Source organism: Plecotus auritus (genome assembly GCF_963455305.1).
Source record: "Plecotus auritus genome assembly, chromosome: 3".
In the NCBI taxonomy this organism is placed as follows: Eukaryota; Metazoa; Chordata; class Mammalia; order Chiroptera; family Vespertilionidae; genus Plecotus; species Plecotus auritus.
The window spans coordinates 125,707,452-125,724,804 of record NC_137772.1 but is presented as its reverse complement, the minus strand read 5'-3'; the positions used below and the strand labels follow the sequence as shown (position 1 = coordinate 125,724,804).

The window sequence follows — 17,353 nt, the reverse complement described above, 5'->3', positions numbered from 1 at the left end:
AAATACATATTAAAGAAAAAAGCCTTCTTTAGCATATAGAAGGATTGTAAAACCATAAATGTAGAGGAAATCACTCAAGGCAAGTGGTAGAGAAGAATACCACTGAAGACTGAAGCTGAGAAACTCTAATAACTTGAAGAAATGAGCAGAGGGATGTATATGGAGAATATCTGTCATGGTTTTATCATCCCTTTGGTTCCCAAATCCCCGAGAGATATATACATACTAGTACTACTGTGCCTACAGGCACCTGTGTGACAATAATGTTATATCAGTGTTTATTGTTTAAGAATTCTGTTTTAATTATAGTTATTATTAAATTAAATTTTACTTTAAAAATTTCTAATTGTATGCATTTTGATTATGTGACAAATTCAGCCATATAGAACTTAAGTTTACCTTTGCAATTTCTATATAAAATAGAGCTGGTTAGCCCTAGCCAGTTTAGCTCAGTGGATAGTGTCAGCTACAGACCGAAGGGTCCCAGGTTCGATTCTATTCAAGTGCACGTACCTCAGTTGCCTGCTCCTCCCCGGCCCGGGCCTTGGTTGGGGCTTGTGATGTTTCTCTCACATCAATATTTCTCTCTGTCTTTCCCTTTCGTTCCCACTCTCTCTAAAAATCAGTGGAAAAATATCCTAGGGTGAGGATTGAAAAAAAAAAGGAAAAAAATACCCGTGGGAGAGGACTAGAGAAAAAAAAAAGAAGAAAAAGTAAAATAGAGCTGGTTAAAAGTTAGTAATATAAATAAAGGAAAAAAATTAGCCCTAAGAATAAAGTCTACTCTTTTAAGCATTTCTTTAGCAATAGCATTCCCATTCAATAAATATGCTGATTTTAGACCTTTTATCTACAATTTAAAATTTATTATGATGGAGTATTGTGAGCCATTAAAAGTAAAATATAAAAATAAAATTCCTGTCAAGATGGCAGAATAGGTAAAGGCTGTGCTCACCTCCTCCCACGCACATCATAATTACAACTAAAATATAGAACAACCATCATTAAGAACTTCCTGAAGATTAGCTGAACAGAAGTCTAAAAACTAAGGATATACAGAAGAAGCTATGTGGAAACTGGTAGAAGGGATTGACACATGAAACAGGCAGGCCCCACAACCATGGTGTGGCCATTAAGAAACAGGAGGAATATCTTTACTGTGGAGATCTCCCCCTGAGGAGAAAGGGGTCCCAGCCTCACAACAGGCTCCTCCATCCCAGGGTTTTAGTTTGGGGAAGCAAAGTCCCCATAACTTCTGGCTCTGAAAACCATCAGGGATTGTGGCTGAGTGAGATAAAGGACTGAGGGAGTCCCAGGTGTTCCTCTAAAGCAGGGGTAGAGAATGTCCAGCCCCCAGGCTGTATAAGACTGCGAAATCATTTGGTCTGGCCCTGCCAAGGTATTAGGAGTGAGTTAATTAAATGTTTGACCAAATATAGTAGACTAATTTTTAAGTTGATAATTTTGTATGGCCCAAAAATTATGTTATAAATATCCAAATGGCACTTGGCAGAAAAAAAGCTTCCCCACCCCTGCTCTAAAGGACCTGCATGGACTTACTCAGTGACAGACTCACTTACTCTAAGCTCCAGCAGCTAGAAAAGTGCCAGGGACTTATGGGGAAGAATCAAATTATCTGGCTTCAGAGCAAGGGCTGGAGGGGTAGCTTTCTCCCAGATAGAATTACAGGCAGACACATTTTCCTTTGTTGAGACCTCCCCCCACAGAGCCTGCTGGCGCAGGTGGGCCCTAAAACAGTCTCCATCAGCCTGGCTAACTTGTTCACTTGGTGATTCCATAAGACCCTGCCCCACCCAACTTGCAGGCTCCCCCAAACCGCTTCCAGTGGCTTTTCCAGACAAATGGCTAGTCTCAGGTCACTCTGAGGACTTTTCCTAAAATGTCTCAAAGGTTCACAAACCCCAGACAAGTAACTGCTGGCCTCAGCCATAAGCTGCCCAATAATAGGCAGTAATGGAAGCTGGCCTTGGTTCCAAGCTTAGCCTCGCTAGGCACCTCCAAGCCCAGTAAGCGGCAACCTTCTGCAGATCACTTTGTAGTTCATGTCAGATGACCCAAGACCAGGCACAGGCAGCAGCTGACCTTGGCCTACACTAGAGCCCTTCTCTAGAGGACCCAGAACTAACACACCTGGTGGTCAGGTTCAGACCACACCAGAGCATCATCCAACCACTTTCACAAACCACACACCCAGAGGACAGACTTAGCAGATGCCAGAGCCCCACTTAAGTGACTCCTGCTCCATGGGGTCAGCCTTTGCATAACAGCTTCTCCACTGTAATCATGGTCATTCCTCCAATCAGCCTGAGGGTCAGTCCCTCTCATTGATGTGCTAACAGGAATCAAGGCTCAACTACAGCAGGAAGGGACACCTGCAGCACACTGCTCAGGTGACCAGGGAGACTGTACCACCAGGCCCCACTGGGCACCTACTACATAAGACCACTCTATCAAGACCAGGAGATATAGCAGATCTACTTTATATATAGAAACAAACAAAGAGAGTCAGTCAAAATGAGGAAACAAACATGTCTCAAATGAAAGAACAGAACAAAACTCAAGAAAAAGAACTCAGCAAAATGGAGACAAGGAATCTACCTTGCAGAGCTCAAAACACTGGTTATAAGGATGCTCAGTGAACTTAGGGGAAGAGTAGATGAACTCAGTGAGAACTTTAATAAAGAGATGGAAAGCAGCCCAGCTTGTGTGGCTCAGTGGCTGAGCATTGACCTATGAGCCAGGAGGTCATGGTTCGATTCCTGATCAGGAAGCAAAGTCTCCATAACTTCTGGCTCTGAAAACATGCCCAGGTTGTAGGCTCAATCCCCAGTAGAGGGCATGCAGGAGGCAGCCGATGGATGATTCTCTCTCATCATTGATTTTTCTCTCTCTCTCCCTCTCCCTTCCTCTCTGAAATCAATTTTTAAACATTTTTTTAAAAAACATAGAGAACATAAAAATGAAGATAGAAAACTTAAGAAAGAACCAGTCAGAAATGAAGAATACACTAACTGAAATGAAGAATACATTACAGGGAATAGTAGAGTAGATGAAGAAGAGAATCAAATCAGCAATTTGAAAGATAAGCAGAAAGCATCCAAACAGAACAGGCAAAGGAAAAAATATTTTTAAAAATGAGGGTAGCCCTAGCCAGTTTGGCTCAGTGGATAGAGTGTCAGCCTGCGGACCGAAGTGTCCTGGGTTCATTTCCAGTCAAGGGCATGAACTTCAGTTGTAGGCTCCTCTCCAGCCTGGGCCCTGTTTGGGGTGCATCCAGGAGGCAACCAATTGATGTATTTCTCTCACATTGATGTTTCTCTCTCTCTTTCCCTCTCTCTTCTTCTTTTTCTAAAAATCAATGGAAAAATATCCTCAGATGAAGATTAAAAAAATAAAAATGAGGATAGTTTAAGGGGCTTCTGGAATATCAAGCATGCCAACATCAACATCATAGGAGTAACAAAAGGAGAAGAGAACAAGGGATTGAAAATGTCTTTAAAGAAATAATGACAGCCCTAGCCAGTTTGGCCAAGTGGATAGAGCCTTGGCCTGCAGACCAAAGGGTCTTGGGTTCAATTCTGGTCAAGTGCATGTACCTTCGGTTGTAGGCTCCTCCCCAGCCCAGGCCCTGGGCTCATGCAGGAGGCAACCAATATGGAAAAATATCCTCAGGTGAGGATTAAAAAAAAATAATGACAGAAAACTTCCCTAACCTGGCGAAGGAAATAAGACATGCAAATACAGGAAGCACAAAAGTCCCAAATAAGACAAACCCAAAGAGGCTCATACCAAGATGTATCATAATTAAAACATCAAAGGTTAGAGACAAAGAGAATCTTAAAAGTAGCAAGAGATAAGCAGTTAGTACAAGAGAGCTCCCTTATGACTATCAGCTGACTTTTGAACAGAAAATTTGCAGACCAGAAGGGAGTGGCATGAAATATTCAAAGTGAAGAAAAGAAAGGACCTGTAACCAAGATTACTCTACCCAGCAAAGCTATCATTTATCATTTAAGGAGAGATAAGGAGCTTCCCAGGTAGAAGAAGCAAAAGGAATTCATCACCACCAAACCAGTATTACAAGAAATGTTAAAGAGAATTCTTTAAAGAAAAAGAAAACAAATAAGATAAAAAATATGAATAATAAAATGGTGGTAACTACTTAATGTAATTCTTAACTCAATAAGGAGTCAATCTAAAAATGGACAAAGCATTTGAGTAAACATTTCATCAAAAATATATGATTTTCCAATAAGCATATGAAAAGATGCTCAAATCATTAGTTATTAGGAAAAAGCAAATTAAAGTGACAGCTACCACAACACATGCACTAGGATGGCTTAAATAAAAAATAAAAAATAAAAAAACTTCCAGTACTAAATAACGGTGAAGATGTGGAACAACTAGTTGGTGGAAATGTGAAATCATATAGCCACTTTGAAAAACAGTTGACAGTTTTTTACATATATACATAATTCTTCTAACCAAGTTCCAGAGAATTGGAAATTTATGCCCACACAAAAATATGTACTGAAATGTTCCTACCAGATTTATTCATGATAGCTCAAAACTGGAAATAACCCAAATATCCATTAGTTGATTAATGGTTAAACAAATTGTGGTTATACCCATACATTGAATACTAGTCAGTAGTAAAAAGGAAAAGAACTACTGATGCTCACTCCACAGATATAATCTCAAAAGCTTTGTGTTAAGTGAAAGAAGCCAGACAAAACATCACACAGATTCCATTCATATGACATTTTAGAAAAGCTAGAACAGATCATTGTTTGCCAGGAGGTAGGGGTAAAAGGGAGGGATCTACTATAGAACTTTTACAAATGATAGAAATATTCTATATCTTGGTAATTAAACGACTTCATACATTTGTCAAAACTTGTAACCCTATTTATTAAAAGGATAAATTTTATTCTGTATAAATTATACCTGTGAACCTGGTTAAAAAGAAAATAATGTCATCATTTTACCATCCCTAAAGATAGTCTAAATCTAGGTAAAGGTCATCAGTGGCTGTTAAATTTATCAGATGAAAAATTGATAGGGAACTTCCTGATGACTGCATCAGGCTGAAAACACCTAAACTCATTGAGCAGTCTTTGCACCACAATAGGAAGAGCATAGCATGACTTAAAACATCCTTGTCAAAAAATGGAACTCAAATATGGTCAAGTCTCCAGTTAGAACTACTAGTTTGCAGGAAATACAGAGGGCAGAGAAACATGTTAAATGACACGATAGGGATAAAATAACAAAAACCCAAAATGTGGGGAATTCTATGGAACAAATAACCTAGTTCTTCTTTTTCTTTTTTTTTAAATAAATCTTTATTGTTCAGATTATTACAGTTGTTCCTCTTTCCCCCTCCCCCCCATAGCTCCCCTTCACCCTGTTCCCACCCCACTCCATGCCCTTACCTGCCTCTCCCACTGTCCTCATCCATAGGTGTATGATTTTTGTCCAGTCTCTTCCCGCAACCCCCACATCCCTTTCCCACCGAGGATTGTCAGTCCACTCCCTTTCTATGCCCCTGATTCTATTATATTCACCAGTTTATTCTGTTCATCAGATTTTTTTATTCACTTGATTTTTAGATTCACTTGTTGATAGATATGTTTTTATTGTTCATAATTTTTATCTTTACTTTTTCTTCTTCTTCTTCTTCTTAAAGAATACCTTTCAGCATTTCATATAATACTGGTTTGACGGTGATGAATTCCTTTAGTTTTTTCTTTATCTGTTAAGCTCTTTATCTGCCCTTCAATTCTGAATGATAGCTTTGCTGGGTAAAGTAATCTTGGTTGTAGGTTCTTGCTATTCATCACTTTGAATATTTCTTGCCACTCCCATCTGGCCTGCATAGTTTCTGTTGAGAAATCAGCTGACAATCATATGGGTACTCCCTTGTAGGTAACTAACTGTTTTTCTCTTGCTGCTTTTAATATTCTCTCTTTGTCTTTTGCTCTTGGCATTTTAATTATGATGTGTCTTTGGTGTGGTCCTCTTTGGATTACTTTTGTTTGGGGTTCTCTGCGCTTCCTGTGCAGTCAAGTTTTGGATGGTGGCTGCCCAGCCGACGCCCAAGGTGCAGGCAAACCTCAGATGGCGCTGCCTAGCCACCCAGGGCCGGCCTGAGGTGCAAGCAAGCCGCCAATGGCGGCTGCCCGGCTGCCCAGGGCCGGCCCGAGTTGCAGGCAAGCCTTGGATGGCAGCTGCCGAGCCGCCCGGGGCCGCCCAAGGCTGAGGTAAACAGGGCCAGCCGAGGCTTGTGCTGCCAGCCAAGACTTGTGCTGCCAGCAGAGGCAGCAGCAGAAGTGTGATGGGGGTGTCACCTTCCCCTGACCACCGGGTTGCCTCCCGCCCCTGAGGGCTCCCAGATGGTGAGAGGGGGAAGGCTGGGCTGAGGGAACCCCTCCCTCCAGTGCGTGAATTTTCATACACCGGGCCTCTAGTCTGTCTATATTTGCTGTGTTATAAGTTAACATTGAGCAATTCTTACAGTATTTATTAATCCATTTAAAAATAGTAATAAACCCATCACATATTAATGTAAAGAATGTTTTTATAAATATAACAAAACTAGTGGCCCGGTGCATGAAATTCGTGCACATTAAAACAGAATTAATTAGAGAAAATATTTTAATATTGCTATTTGCCCTTTCTCTATAAATAGACATGTCAAAGACGAAAGAAAATTAGTAAAATGTATATAAAATCTCCCTCCTGTCAGAGTCTGGGGCGCGCCGCGGGACCTAGAGTCAAGTCCCCACCCACCACCCACATACACTTCGAAAACGCAGGAGACCCAGACCCGGCTGGCCCCACCCCCATCAAGCCTCTCCAGGCGGGGGGGTGCAGCCTCAGGTCCCCAGCCCGGCGTTGGGTGGGGGGTGCAGCCTCAGGTTCCCCAGCCCGGCCCCAGGTGGGGGGGGTGCAGTCTCAGGTCCCTTGTCAAGCCCCGCTGGGCGGGGGGCGCAGCCTTAGGTCCCCCGTCAAGCCCTGCCAGGTGAGGGGTGCAGCCTGAGGTCCCCCATCAAGCCTAACCCTCCCTCCCCTCCCCCCACAGTCTCACATCAGCGTTGAACGGGGACGCATGCAGGCAGTGTCAACAGGGATGCACGCAGGCAGTGTGAAGATATCGCTGGGGGCAGAAGTCCCTGCCCCCATCCCTACCCACAGACTGGTCATGACTGGGACACCGTAAAGGACAAATATTACCTCTTTATATGTATAGATATGTAAATTGAGTAGAGTGGCATTGTTTAATGTTTTTACAAACCTCTAAAGTCTGGCTTATAAAAGATACATGGAACTTCATATCTGCTTCTGCAGTCAATCTGTTGTAATAGGTTATTTTGGTTGAAGTAGATGAAGAAAATCTGATTTCACACAAATATGTCTTTGGAAAAAGAAGTATTTCAATGGCCTTTTCAGAAAACTGTGATATTCTTTAATACTACATCAAAACTTTGCAAGTAACCTCAACAAGTGGTAGTTTCCTTCTTTCTCAAATTTTTTTTTTACTGATTGATCTTAGGGAGGGGGAGGGAGGAGGCAGGAAGTGAGGTGGGAGGGAGGGAGGGAAGAAGGGAGGGAGACTTGTTGTTCCACTTACATATACATTCATTGGTTGATTCTTGTATGTGCCCTGGGGATTTAACCCGCAACCTTGCCATATCAAGACAACACTAACTAACTGAGATCCCCAGCCAGGGCAAGTGGTAGTTTCTTAACATTCTTTTTAATAATGTGAACTTTTCATATTCTATTATAATAAAACCCCTTGATCTACCTTGCACTTTGACTGGATCTTCTACTCATGCATGATTTTGTAATATCATAAATTGGTCAACTAGAAAATACTGGTTCACTGAGCTATGAATATCTTTCAAATGTTAACACATTTCATTATATAATGTTTTTTTTAAAACACATTGGTAAATATCACCACTAATCTCACCAGAAAAGTCTTTTAAGTATTGGGAACCAATCAAGTTCTAAGTTTTCCAGAACTCTAATTATCTTTCACTTGAAAACACCAATTTTATAATTGGCAGTGAACACTGAGTTCTTAGTCCAGCATACCTTAAAGGATGTGGGCTACAAAAGGTGTGGCCCAAGTAAAACCATGACTTGTTTCTGCTCTCTGGTGCTGGGCCAAAGAACAGCTCTTCCTGCTCATCCTGAGAGAACACCTGGTTTCTCTCCCCCTCCCCTTTCCCCTCCCCCTCCCCCTGTAAATAGAAACGTTCAAGCACTGATCCATTGGTTTCCAAACTTATCTGCACAGTTCAAGTCATCTGGGAAACTTTCAAAAATACATGCCTGTGTCCCACTGTCAAAGATTATTAGTTTGTGGTATGGCCTGAGCTTTGGAGTTTTAAAAAGATACCCAGGAGCCCTAGCTGGTTTTGCTCAGTGGATAGAGCTTAGACCTGTGAACTAAAGGGTCCCGGGTTCAATTCCGATCAAGGGCACTTGTCCGGGTTATATAATATAATGAATATTACATAATGAAATGTGTCAACATTTGAAAGATCTTCATAGCTCAAGCCCTAGTAGGGGGCATGCAGGAGGCACCCGATCAATGATTCTCTCTCATCATTGATGTTTCTGTCTCTCTCTCCCTTTCCCTTCCTCTCTGAAATCAATAAAAAATATATATATAGGTGAGTCTAAAGTGCACACAAATTTGAAAACCACTACACTGATCCCTATTTATTAAAAGGAATGATACCAACCTGCTCTGCAGGGTTCAGAGTGTCCCCATACGTCTTGCGGGCACACAGTCTGACTGCACTCGGGTAGTCAGGGGTCCAGCCATAGGTGTCCCCAGCCCATCCCTGTCAAGTGGACTTCCTTGGTCGGATCTGTAAGAAGTAGACAGTTTTATTTACTAGAAGGTCTATTTTTCTAAGCATCTAGAAGACTTACATTTGCTTTAAAATAGAACAGGAGTAAGTGACATTACTTTTTCCTCTTGGATATTCCATAAAGTGATCTTAGTGAGGTAGTTGAGTCATTGCCAGAAAGAAATTGCCCTTGAAGCAGCCGCAGCCACTGCCGATCAGGCCCTCCCCCAGCTCAGGCACGCGGAGGCCCCTGACGCCCCCCGCCCCCACGCTGCGTGCACAACCTCCTCCTGTCGGTCAACCCGTTACAGCGTCCCCTTTAATTAGCATATATATATATAGATATCTAGAGACAAAGAAGTGAAGTTCTAGTCCCATGAGAACTTCACTTTGTGTAAAGGAACAAGTGGCAGTATTTCAGAGGCAGATGTTCCCCACCCCTGTTTTAAGAGGAATGACATTTTGGGCTTCTTTTCTGTTTTGGCATGGGGTCAATCTGGTGATAAGGGGAACCATAACTTACATTGTTCTTCTATTTTATCTTTCTTTTTCTATATATATATATACACACACACACACATATATACATACATATATATATATTTAATTGATTTCAGAGAGGAAGGGAGAGGGAGAAAGAGAGAGAAGCATCAGTGATGAGAATCATTGATTGGCTGCCTCCTGCATGTCCCCCAATGGGGATCAAGCCTGCAACCTGGGCATGTGCCTCAACCAGGAATCGAACCATGACCTCCTGGTTCATAGGTTGACTCTCAACCACTGAGCCTCACCAGCCGAGCTGTTCTATTTTATGTCATCAGCTTTTGGTTATTAGAAAGCACATGATTTCTCCGGTCTTTATTTAGGCATGTGTTTTTTTACTCATTTGAATATTCACAGAGCACCAGTAGGTAGAGGTCAGGCACTGGTAGTAGTAAAGAAGGCACTCTCCTGGCCTTAAAGTTTTTAATCTAATCATGGAAAGGGACAAGTGAGCAGGTGAGCTCAATGCAGCAGCTAGAAAGAGAAAGGGCTCCAGTTTCAGAGTGACACATGGATGAAGCTCTTGGCAGTATTTCAGGGCCACAGAGATCCAAAGCTTTTACTTCATAGATTAAGAACCTGGGGCTCAAAGATGTACATAGGCCCTGGCTAGCCAACTGCTGATGGGACTAGAACTTCACTTCTTTGTCTCTAGCTATATACTACCTCTCTTCTGTGGATCATTGTCTGTTAACATCAACACATCACCAATGCTTCATGCCCTTGCTTCCCACTTTCTTTTCGTATCCAATTCTGAAAGTGCAACAGAGAGCCCAGAACGTGTTTCGATTGGATCAGATTGCTGTGTAAATGCTTTGTGCTACAGAGGGAGCAGGAGGCCAAGGAGATAGCCTGTTGTCTATCCCAGTACACCACTGTGTATAAGTCTGCTTCTGAACTTCATCTTCCCATAGCTTCTTCCTCTTGGTAGTCCCCTAAAGAGCATAAATACCGAGAAAGAGTCTAGTATTTACCTTTACTTTCGGACCTCGCCTAATGCCTTACATATGGAAAATTCTCAGATTTATAAAAATAAATATTATAGCTATGTGCATCTACGTTACTTTTAGGTGTAATGTTACAGGCAGAGTGCAGTGAAAAACCTACATGGGCCTCAGGACTGTTTTATGCAGGGTAATTAAGGATTAACAGTTTAGTAATGGGGAGCATAATACTATAAAAGAATTTCTCATGTGGCCACATGCTGAGGCATTTGATTGCCAAATTACAAACCACCCTGGGTGGTATGGTAGTTGTGGCAGCATTAAACAACAAAGTGAGTTGTGATCAATCACAGCCTCGGGATTTGAAATATTGCCCTTGTTTCATAGCATGTTGGAAGCATAGTTGCACTTGTTTCTACTAGTGTTATTTTAAACTTATATCCATGAGAGTGCACAGGTATGTACAGAATGGAAGATAAAATGCTATCTGCTGGTGTGGGGGTGAGTTTGGCTGTAGAATAAAGGAATTAATTGGGATGCATTGCCTGGAACCTTGCTTCCATGATCCCAGGGCCTCTATTTACCTAACCATAAAAATAAGAACCATAATTTCCCATTGCCTGTTGTACTTCCTAAATAGCAAAGTCAATTCAAGTGTGTTGGGGCGTTCTCTGCCTTTGTTCTTTTTTTTTTTTTTTAAATACATTTTATTGATATTTTACAGAGAGGAAGGGAGAGGGATAGAGAGCTAGAAACATCGATGAGAGAGAAACATCGATCAGCTGCCTCCTGCACACCTCCCACTGGGGATGTGCCCGCAACCAAGGTACATGCCCTTGACCGGAATCGAACCCGGGACTCTTCAGTCCGCAGGCCCACGCTCTATCCACTGAGCCAAACCGGTTTCGGCGCCTTTGTTCTTGTTGACACTGTGTACAGATCTGCGTCTTGGTGCCTGTCCTAGACGAAGAAGCTTCGGCCGCTCATGGACTGATAGGCTTTTCACCTACGGTTTATTTCTAAACTGGTCTGGTAATTGCCCATCTGACTAGACCGTAGCACACCTTCCTTCTGCTCCTTCTACCCGATCTGGGATAGTGCTGAGAGGAGGGCTCTAGAGTCAGAACCCTGGTTCCAATTCCAGCTCCATGCCCTATGGTTGGAGAAATGAAATGAGGTGACATTGGTAATGTCATAGCACAGGTGATTGCTTCATAAGTGTTAGCATCACCATTGTTATTATTATTTTTTTAAATATATTTTTATTGGTTTCAGAGAGAAAGAGAGAGGGAGAGAGAGATAGAAACATCAATGATGAGAGAGAATCATTGGCTGCCACCTGCACATACCCTACTGGGAATTGAGCCCACAACCCAGGCATGTGCCCTGACCAGGAATCCAACCATGACCTCCTGATTCATAGGTCGATGCTCAAGCACTGAGCCATGCTGGCTGGGCACCATTCCTATTATTCTTATTGGCAAGTGATCATGTGTCACTTTTGGATGGGTCATATTCATGAGACTATTTTAGAAACCCAAAGCGGCAGGTCTAAATCTGTAGAATGCTACTACCTCCAACCTTCAGCAGGAGAGAGACAAAAGTATTAAAATATGGGGGAAAAAATCAATCTGTCTTCCCCTTTTTATTTTCTAGGTTTATTATATAGTTTACTCTTTTTCATAAGTCAAGTATGATAACTGCAGAAAGAAAGTGCCTTATTTTTGCAAATTATGTTCTACCATATGCCTACTCAAAAAAGAAAAGAAAAGCTTACAGTCCTACCTAACCTCGATCAATCTTAGTCTCTCTTATGGCAGATTCTCTAGAAATCTACCTCCCCTGTGGTGTGCAGAACCCTTCAGCACAGCTTCTGAGATGACAGCTTCAAAAGTAAAGTGGATGGCTTCACTTTTAAAGTTTAACATACATAGAATGCTGGATCTTCAGTCCAACCGTGCTGTCAGGAGTACTTTCTATATTTAGAGTTTTATATCAATTTATGTTGTCAGTACCTTAAGTCTGGCTCTTCCCACATGAGCTAGTATAACTTTCTAAAACCAAAAATAAAAATAACTATTCAGGGTGAGAAAGAAGACATTGTGTGGGTCAGAGCTGCAGATTGAAAAGTGGCCGCCCTGTCCTGTGGGCCTCCTTCAGTCCCCCACCCAAGCACACCTTCAGCATCGCCAGTGACAGACAGAGCAGACACATCAAGCAGCCACTACCTATGCCCTTTCTGCAGGGCTTAGGGTTTTACCTCAATACTGGTATGAAAAAAGGCTGTAAAGCAATTGAGCTCGATACTCATTAATGCTAGATACTCATCTAATGCTAGCTTGTCATGTCATCTCAAATACAGAAAAACATGACTCTAACAAAGAGGTGAGAAACATGAAGGCAGAGAGTTCAGTGAAATGAAGTAATATCCTGACATGATGCATGAGAACAGAGTAATTTTCTGAAGGGTGAACATAAAGAATATGAGCAGAGAATCTTAAATCTGGAAGGGACTGTGGAGACCACCTACTTCAACCTTTAGTTCTATATCTGAGGATCATGTATGAACAGAGTTTAAAAAACATTAGAAATGCAAGTTATAAGCTCAGAGGTAACACCCAGTTTCCATTGACCCTGATATCTATGGAGAATTGAGATAGCCTGGAAATACTGAAACTTTTTCATTTTAGCTATTTTTATGAAAATTTCTATTAAATGTCCCATTAACTTTTTCTTGATGGTGTTTTTTTCTTTTTCTTTTTTGATATGTTTCTTATTGAGAAACATAAGATGTTCTACTCTGTTCTTGATTGGCTTATTTCACGTAATTTGAAACTGGGATGTTCATTTAAGTTACCATCGTGGAAAAACTCCTTGGTATATTAATTTATTTGAGTGCTATATACTTTTTCATGAATAGAGAGTGATATAATAATAATATAGGTCTTTAATTCCTGGTTTAAAACTCTTGGATCCAGATTACCTTCTAAATTTAGATACGAATTTCACATTTTAGAAAGGTACAGGAGCACATCTGGTGTGCACTAAAGATACCCCTAGTGGTACTTGCTCAACACATCATTTCTTCAGCAAAACGTATGAGTGCCTACCCTAAATGGACCAAAGACTAGACATAAGTACTCCAGTGTGAGCATAGGTCGTTTTGCTGCCAAATGAGTTGTGGTATCATAAAAACAACTTGATTTTCAGAGGTTTTTAAATTTTGGAATTGTGAATAAGAAATTATAGACCCAGAGGTAAAGTGTATTGAAGATTTACTGTATGCCAGGCACTGTGCTAATAAGCACTTTATGCATTATCTAATTAAAACCTAACAATAGCTTTTACAAGGTAAATATTTCTGACTCCCATTTACAAACTGGGAAAACTGATTTACAGAAAAGTTAAGTAACTTGTTCATGCTCAGACAGCTAATTAAGTAGTAGAAGTAGGATATGCACAAAAGCTAACATTTACTAAGTGCTAGTTATTAATAAGATATTATTCTAAGCACTTGACATGTTCTCATTTGATCTGCGTACAGCCCTTTTTTTAAATTTAATAAATCTTTATTGTTCAGATTATTACAATTGTTCCTCTTTTTTCCCCCATACCTCCCCTCCACCGGGTTCCCACCCCACCCTCTGCCCTTACACCCCCCCACTGTCCTCATTCATAGGTGTACGATTTTTGTCCAGTCTCTTCCTGCACCCCCCACACCCCTTTCCCCCGAGAATTGTCCGTCCACTCCCTTTCTATGCCCCTGATTCTATTATATTCACCAGTTTATTCTGTTCATCAGATTTTTTTATTCACTTGATTTTTAGATTCACTTATTGATAGATATGTCTTTTTTGTTCATAATTTTTATCTTTACCTTTTTCTTCTTCTTCCTCTTCTTAAAGAATACCTTTCAGCATTTCATATAATACTGGTTTGGTGGTGATGAACTCCTTTAGCTTTTTCTTGTCTGTGAAGCTCTTTATCTGCCCTTCAATTTTGAATGATAGCTTTGCTGGGTAGAGTAATCTTGGTTGTAGGTTCTTGCTATTCATCACTTTGAATATTTCTTGCCACTCCCGTCTGGCCTGCATAGTTTCTGTTGAGAAATCAGCTGACAATCGTATGGGTGCTCACTTGTAGGTAACTAACTGTTTTTCTCTTGCTGCTTTTAATATTCTCTCTTTGTCTTTTGCTCTTGGCATTTTAATTATGATGTGTCTTGGTGTGGTCCTCTTTGGATTCCTCTTGTATGGGGTTCTGTGCGCTTCCTGGACTTGTAAGTCTATTTCTTTCACCAGGTGGGGGAAGTTTTCGGTCATTATTTCTTCAAGTAGGTTTTTAGTATCTTGCTCTCTCTCTTCTTCTGGCACCCCCATAATTCTGATGTTAGTACGCTTGAAGTTGTCCCAGAGGCTCCTTACACTATCTTCATATTTTTGGATTCTTTTTGCTTTTTGCTTTTCTGGTTGAGTGTTTCTTGCTTCTTTGTATTTCAAATCTTTGACTTGATTCTTGCGATCTTCTAGTCTGCTGTTAGATCTCTGTATAATATTTTTTATTTCAATCAGTGTATGCTTAATTTCTAGTTGGTCCTTTTTCATATCCTCGAGGGTCTCGCTAAATTTATCGGCCTTTTCTATAAAATTCTTGAAAAACCTTATAACCGTGGTTTTGAACTATATATCCAGTCATTTGCTTTCCTCCATTTCTTTGATTTGTGATCCGTTTCTTTGTCTCCACATTTTGGCTGCTTCCCTGAGTTGATAGAATGGCTTTGTGTGCTAGGTGTCCTATAGGGCCCAGTGGCTCAGCCTCCCCAGTTACCTGAGGTGGACACTCTTGGTGCACCCCTTTGTGGGCTGTGTGCACAGTCTTGTTGTAGTTAAGCCTTGATTGTTGTTGGTATCACTGGGAGGAATTGACCTCCAGGCCAACTGGCTGTGAGGATCAGCTGTAGGTAACTAACTGTTTTTCTCTTGCTGGGAGAATTTCTGTGCTGGAGACACCCTTAAGAGACAAGACCTGCAAAAGCCTCTGTGCTCAGCTTGGATGGGGTGGAGTCTCAGGGCGGAGCAGACAGCATTGGTTTCCCGTCAGTCCTGCCCTAATAGGCCCCTGGGTCTCAGTGTCCCGTGGTAATCGCTGCAAGCACCTCTGAGAGAAAGCCGCCCTCGAGTTCCGCCTGCTGCCAGATAGTCCAGTTTCTCCCCGAATGAGTCTGGGTCCTCAGAGTCTTTTTTTTTTTTTTTTTTTTAAGGATATATTTTATTGATTTTTTACAGAGAGGAAGGGAGAGGGAGAGAGAGTTAGAAACATCGACCAGCTGCCTCCTGCACACCTCCTACTGGGGATGTGCCCGCAACCAAGGTACATGCCCTTGACCGGAATCGAACCCGGGACCTTTGAGTCCGCAGGCCAATGCTCTATCCACTGAGCCAAACCGTTTAGGGCTGGGTCCTCAGAGTCTTGCCTGGAACTGGAGTTCAGCACAGTTGGGAGCTTTTGTCTCCCCCCAGCTTGAGAAAGCCAGCTGCGCACTTAGTTGCCAGTCCTCTCTGCGCACACGTCTCAGTACCTCTGCCTCCTGCAGCTCCTCTGAGTCTCAGTGTGCTTTTCTCTTTCCTTCTAGTTGTAGAATTTCCACTCAGCCAGCCTTCCTGTGGTTCTGGATGATGTCCGTTTTGTCTTTTAGTTGTAGTTTTGAAATTGTTGTGCAAGGCAGCAGTTTAGGTGTTTACCTATGCCGCCATCTTGGTTTCTTCACAGCCCTTTAAGATAGTTACTATCATTATCCTCATCCTATCTAATAAAAGAGTAATTTGCAAATTGACCATCACTCCAACACACAAGATGGCCGCCCATGTGGTCAAAGATGGCTTTCCCCCATGTGGACACAAGATGGCCAGCAGGGGAGGGCAGTTAGGGTTGACCAGTCCAGCAGAGGAGGGCAGTTGGGAGTGACCAGGCTGGCAAGGGAGGGCAGTTGGGGGTGACCAGGCCTGCAGGGGAGGGCAGTTGGGGGCGACCAGGCCGGCAGGGGAGGGCAGTTAGGGGCAACCAGGCTGGCAACGGAGGGCAGTTAGGCCTCGACCAGGCTGGCAGGGGAGTGCAGTTAGGGGCGACCAGGCTGGAAGGGAGCAGTTAGGTGTCAATCAGGCTGGCAGGGGAATGGTTAGGGGGTGATCAGCCTAGCAGGTAGAAGCATTTAGGGGCAATCAGGCAGGCAGGCAGGCAAGCGTTTGGGAGCCAGCAGTCTAGATTGTGAGAAGGATGTACGACTGCCCATTTAGGCCCGATCCCAGTCGGACATCCCTCGAGGGGTCCCAGATTGGAGAGGGCAAGGCTGAGGGACACACATGCACACCCCCTCCCCCATGCACGAATTTCATGCACCGGGCCTCTAGTTTAACTGATAAGAGGCAACGGGGAGGTTATATAACGTGTCTCACATTTAATCTAATAGGTGGTATGATTCCAGGACATGTGTGCTCAGCTAGTATACCGTGTTGTGTGAGTTCATAGCAATAAAAAGCTGGCAGTAAAAATTCAGCAAAATTAATTACCACATTAAGGCCAATGTGATTTCCTCAAACATCAGCATTGATGTTACTCTCCTTATATTTTAACGTATTTAGTGAAGATTTTATAATTATACAGAATCATTTACCACATGTAACTTCACATCTGCTTGCAACTACCCCCTTGACATTGACCTGCCTTATTTGTTAATAGAATTTGAATGAGCACTTGTCATCATTTCTAACATGTGTCCTGGCATGTTTGGGAGAATTCACTTTCAAAACCTCTCTACTCCCGCTCTCAAGAAAATCAGTTTTCTCTGAGTCACCCTTGACTTTTCATCTTGAATCAAATGCTAGGCATAATCAACATTAAGAATGCCACCTTTGATGTTACAAAGAGATGTAAATGCCAGTTTTCTTGTGGGATATTCTGGAAAACTACCTTATTCTC

At 42.2% G+C, this 17,353-nt stretch overlaps 1 protein-coding gene across 1 annotated transcript in view; it reads left to right on the top strand.

Moving 5' to 3' along the window:
- The window catches only part of POLR1D (RNA polymerase I and III subunit D), a 55,056-nt gene that overhangs the window by 34,113 nt on the left and 3,590 nt on the right, over window positions 1-17,353 (top strand). The window lies entirely within an intron of this gene.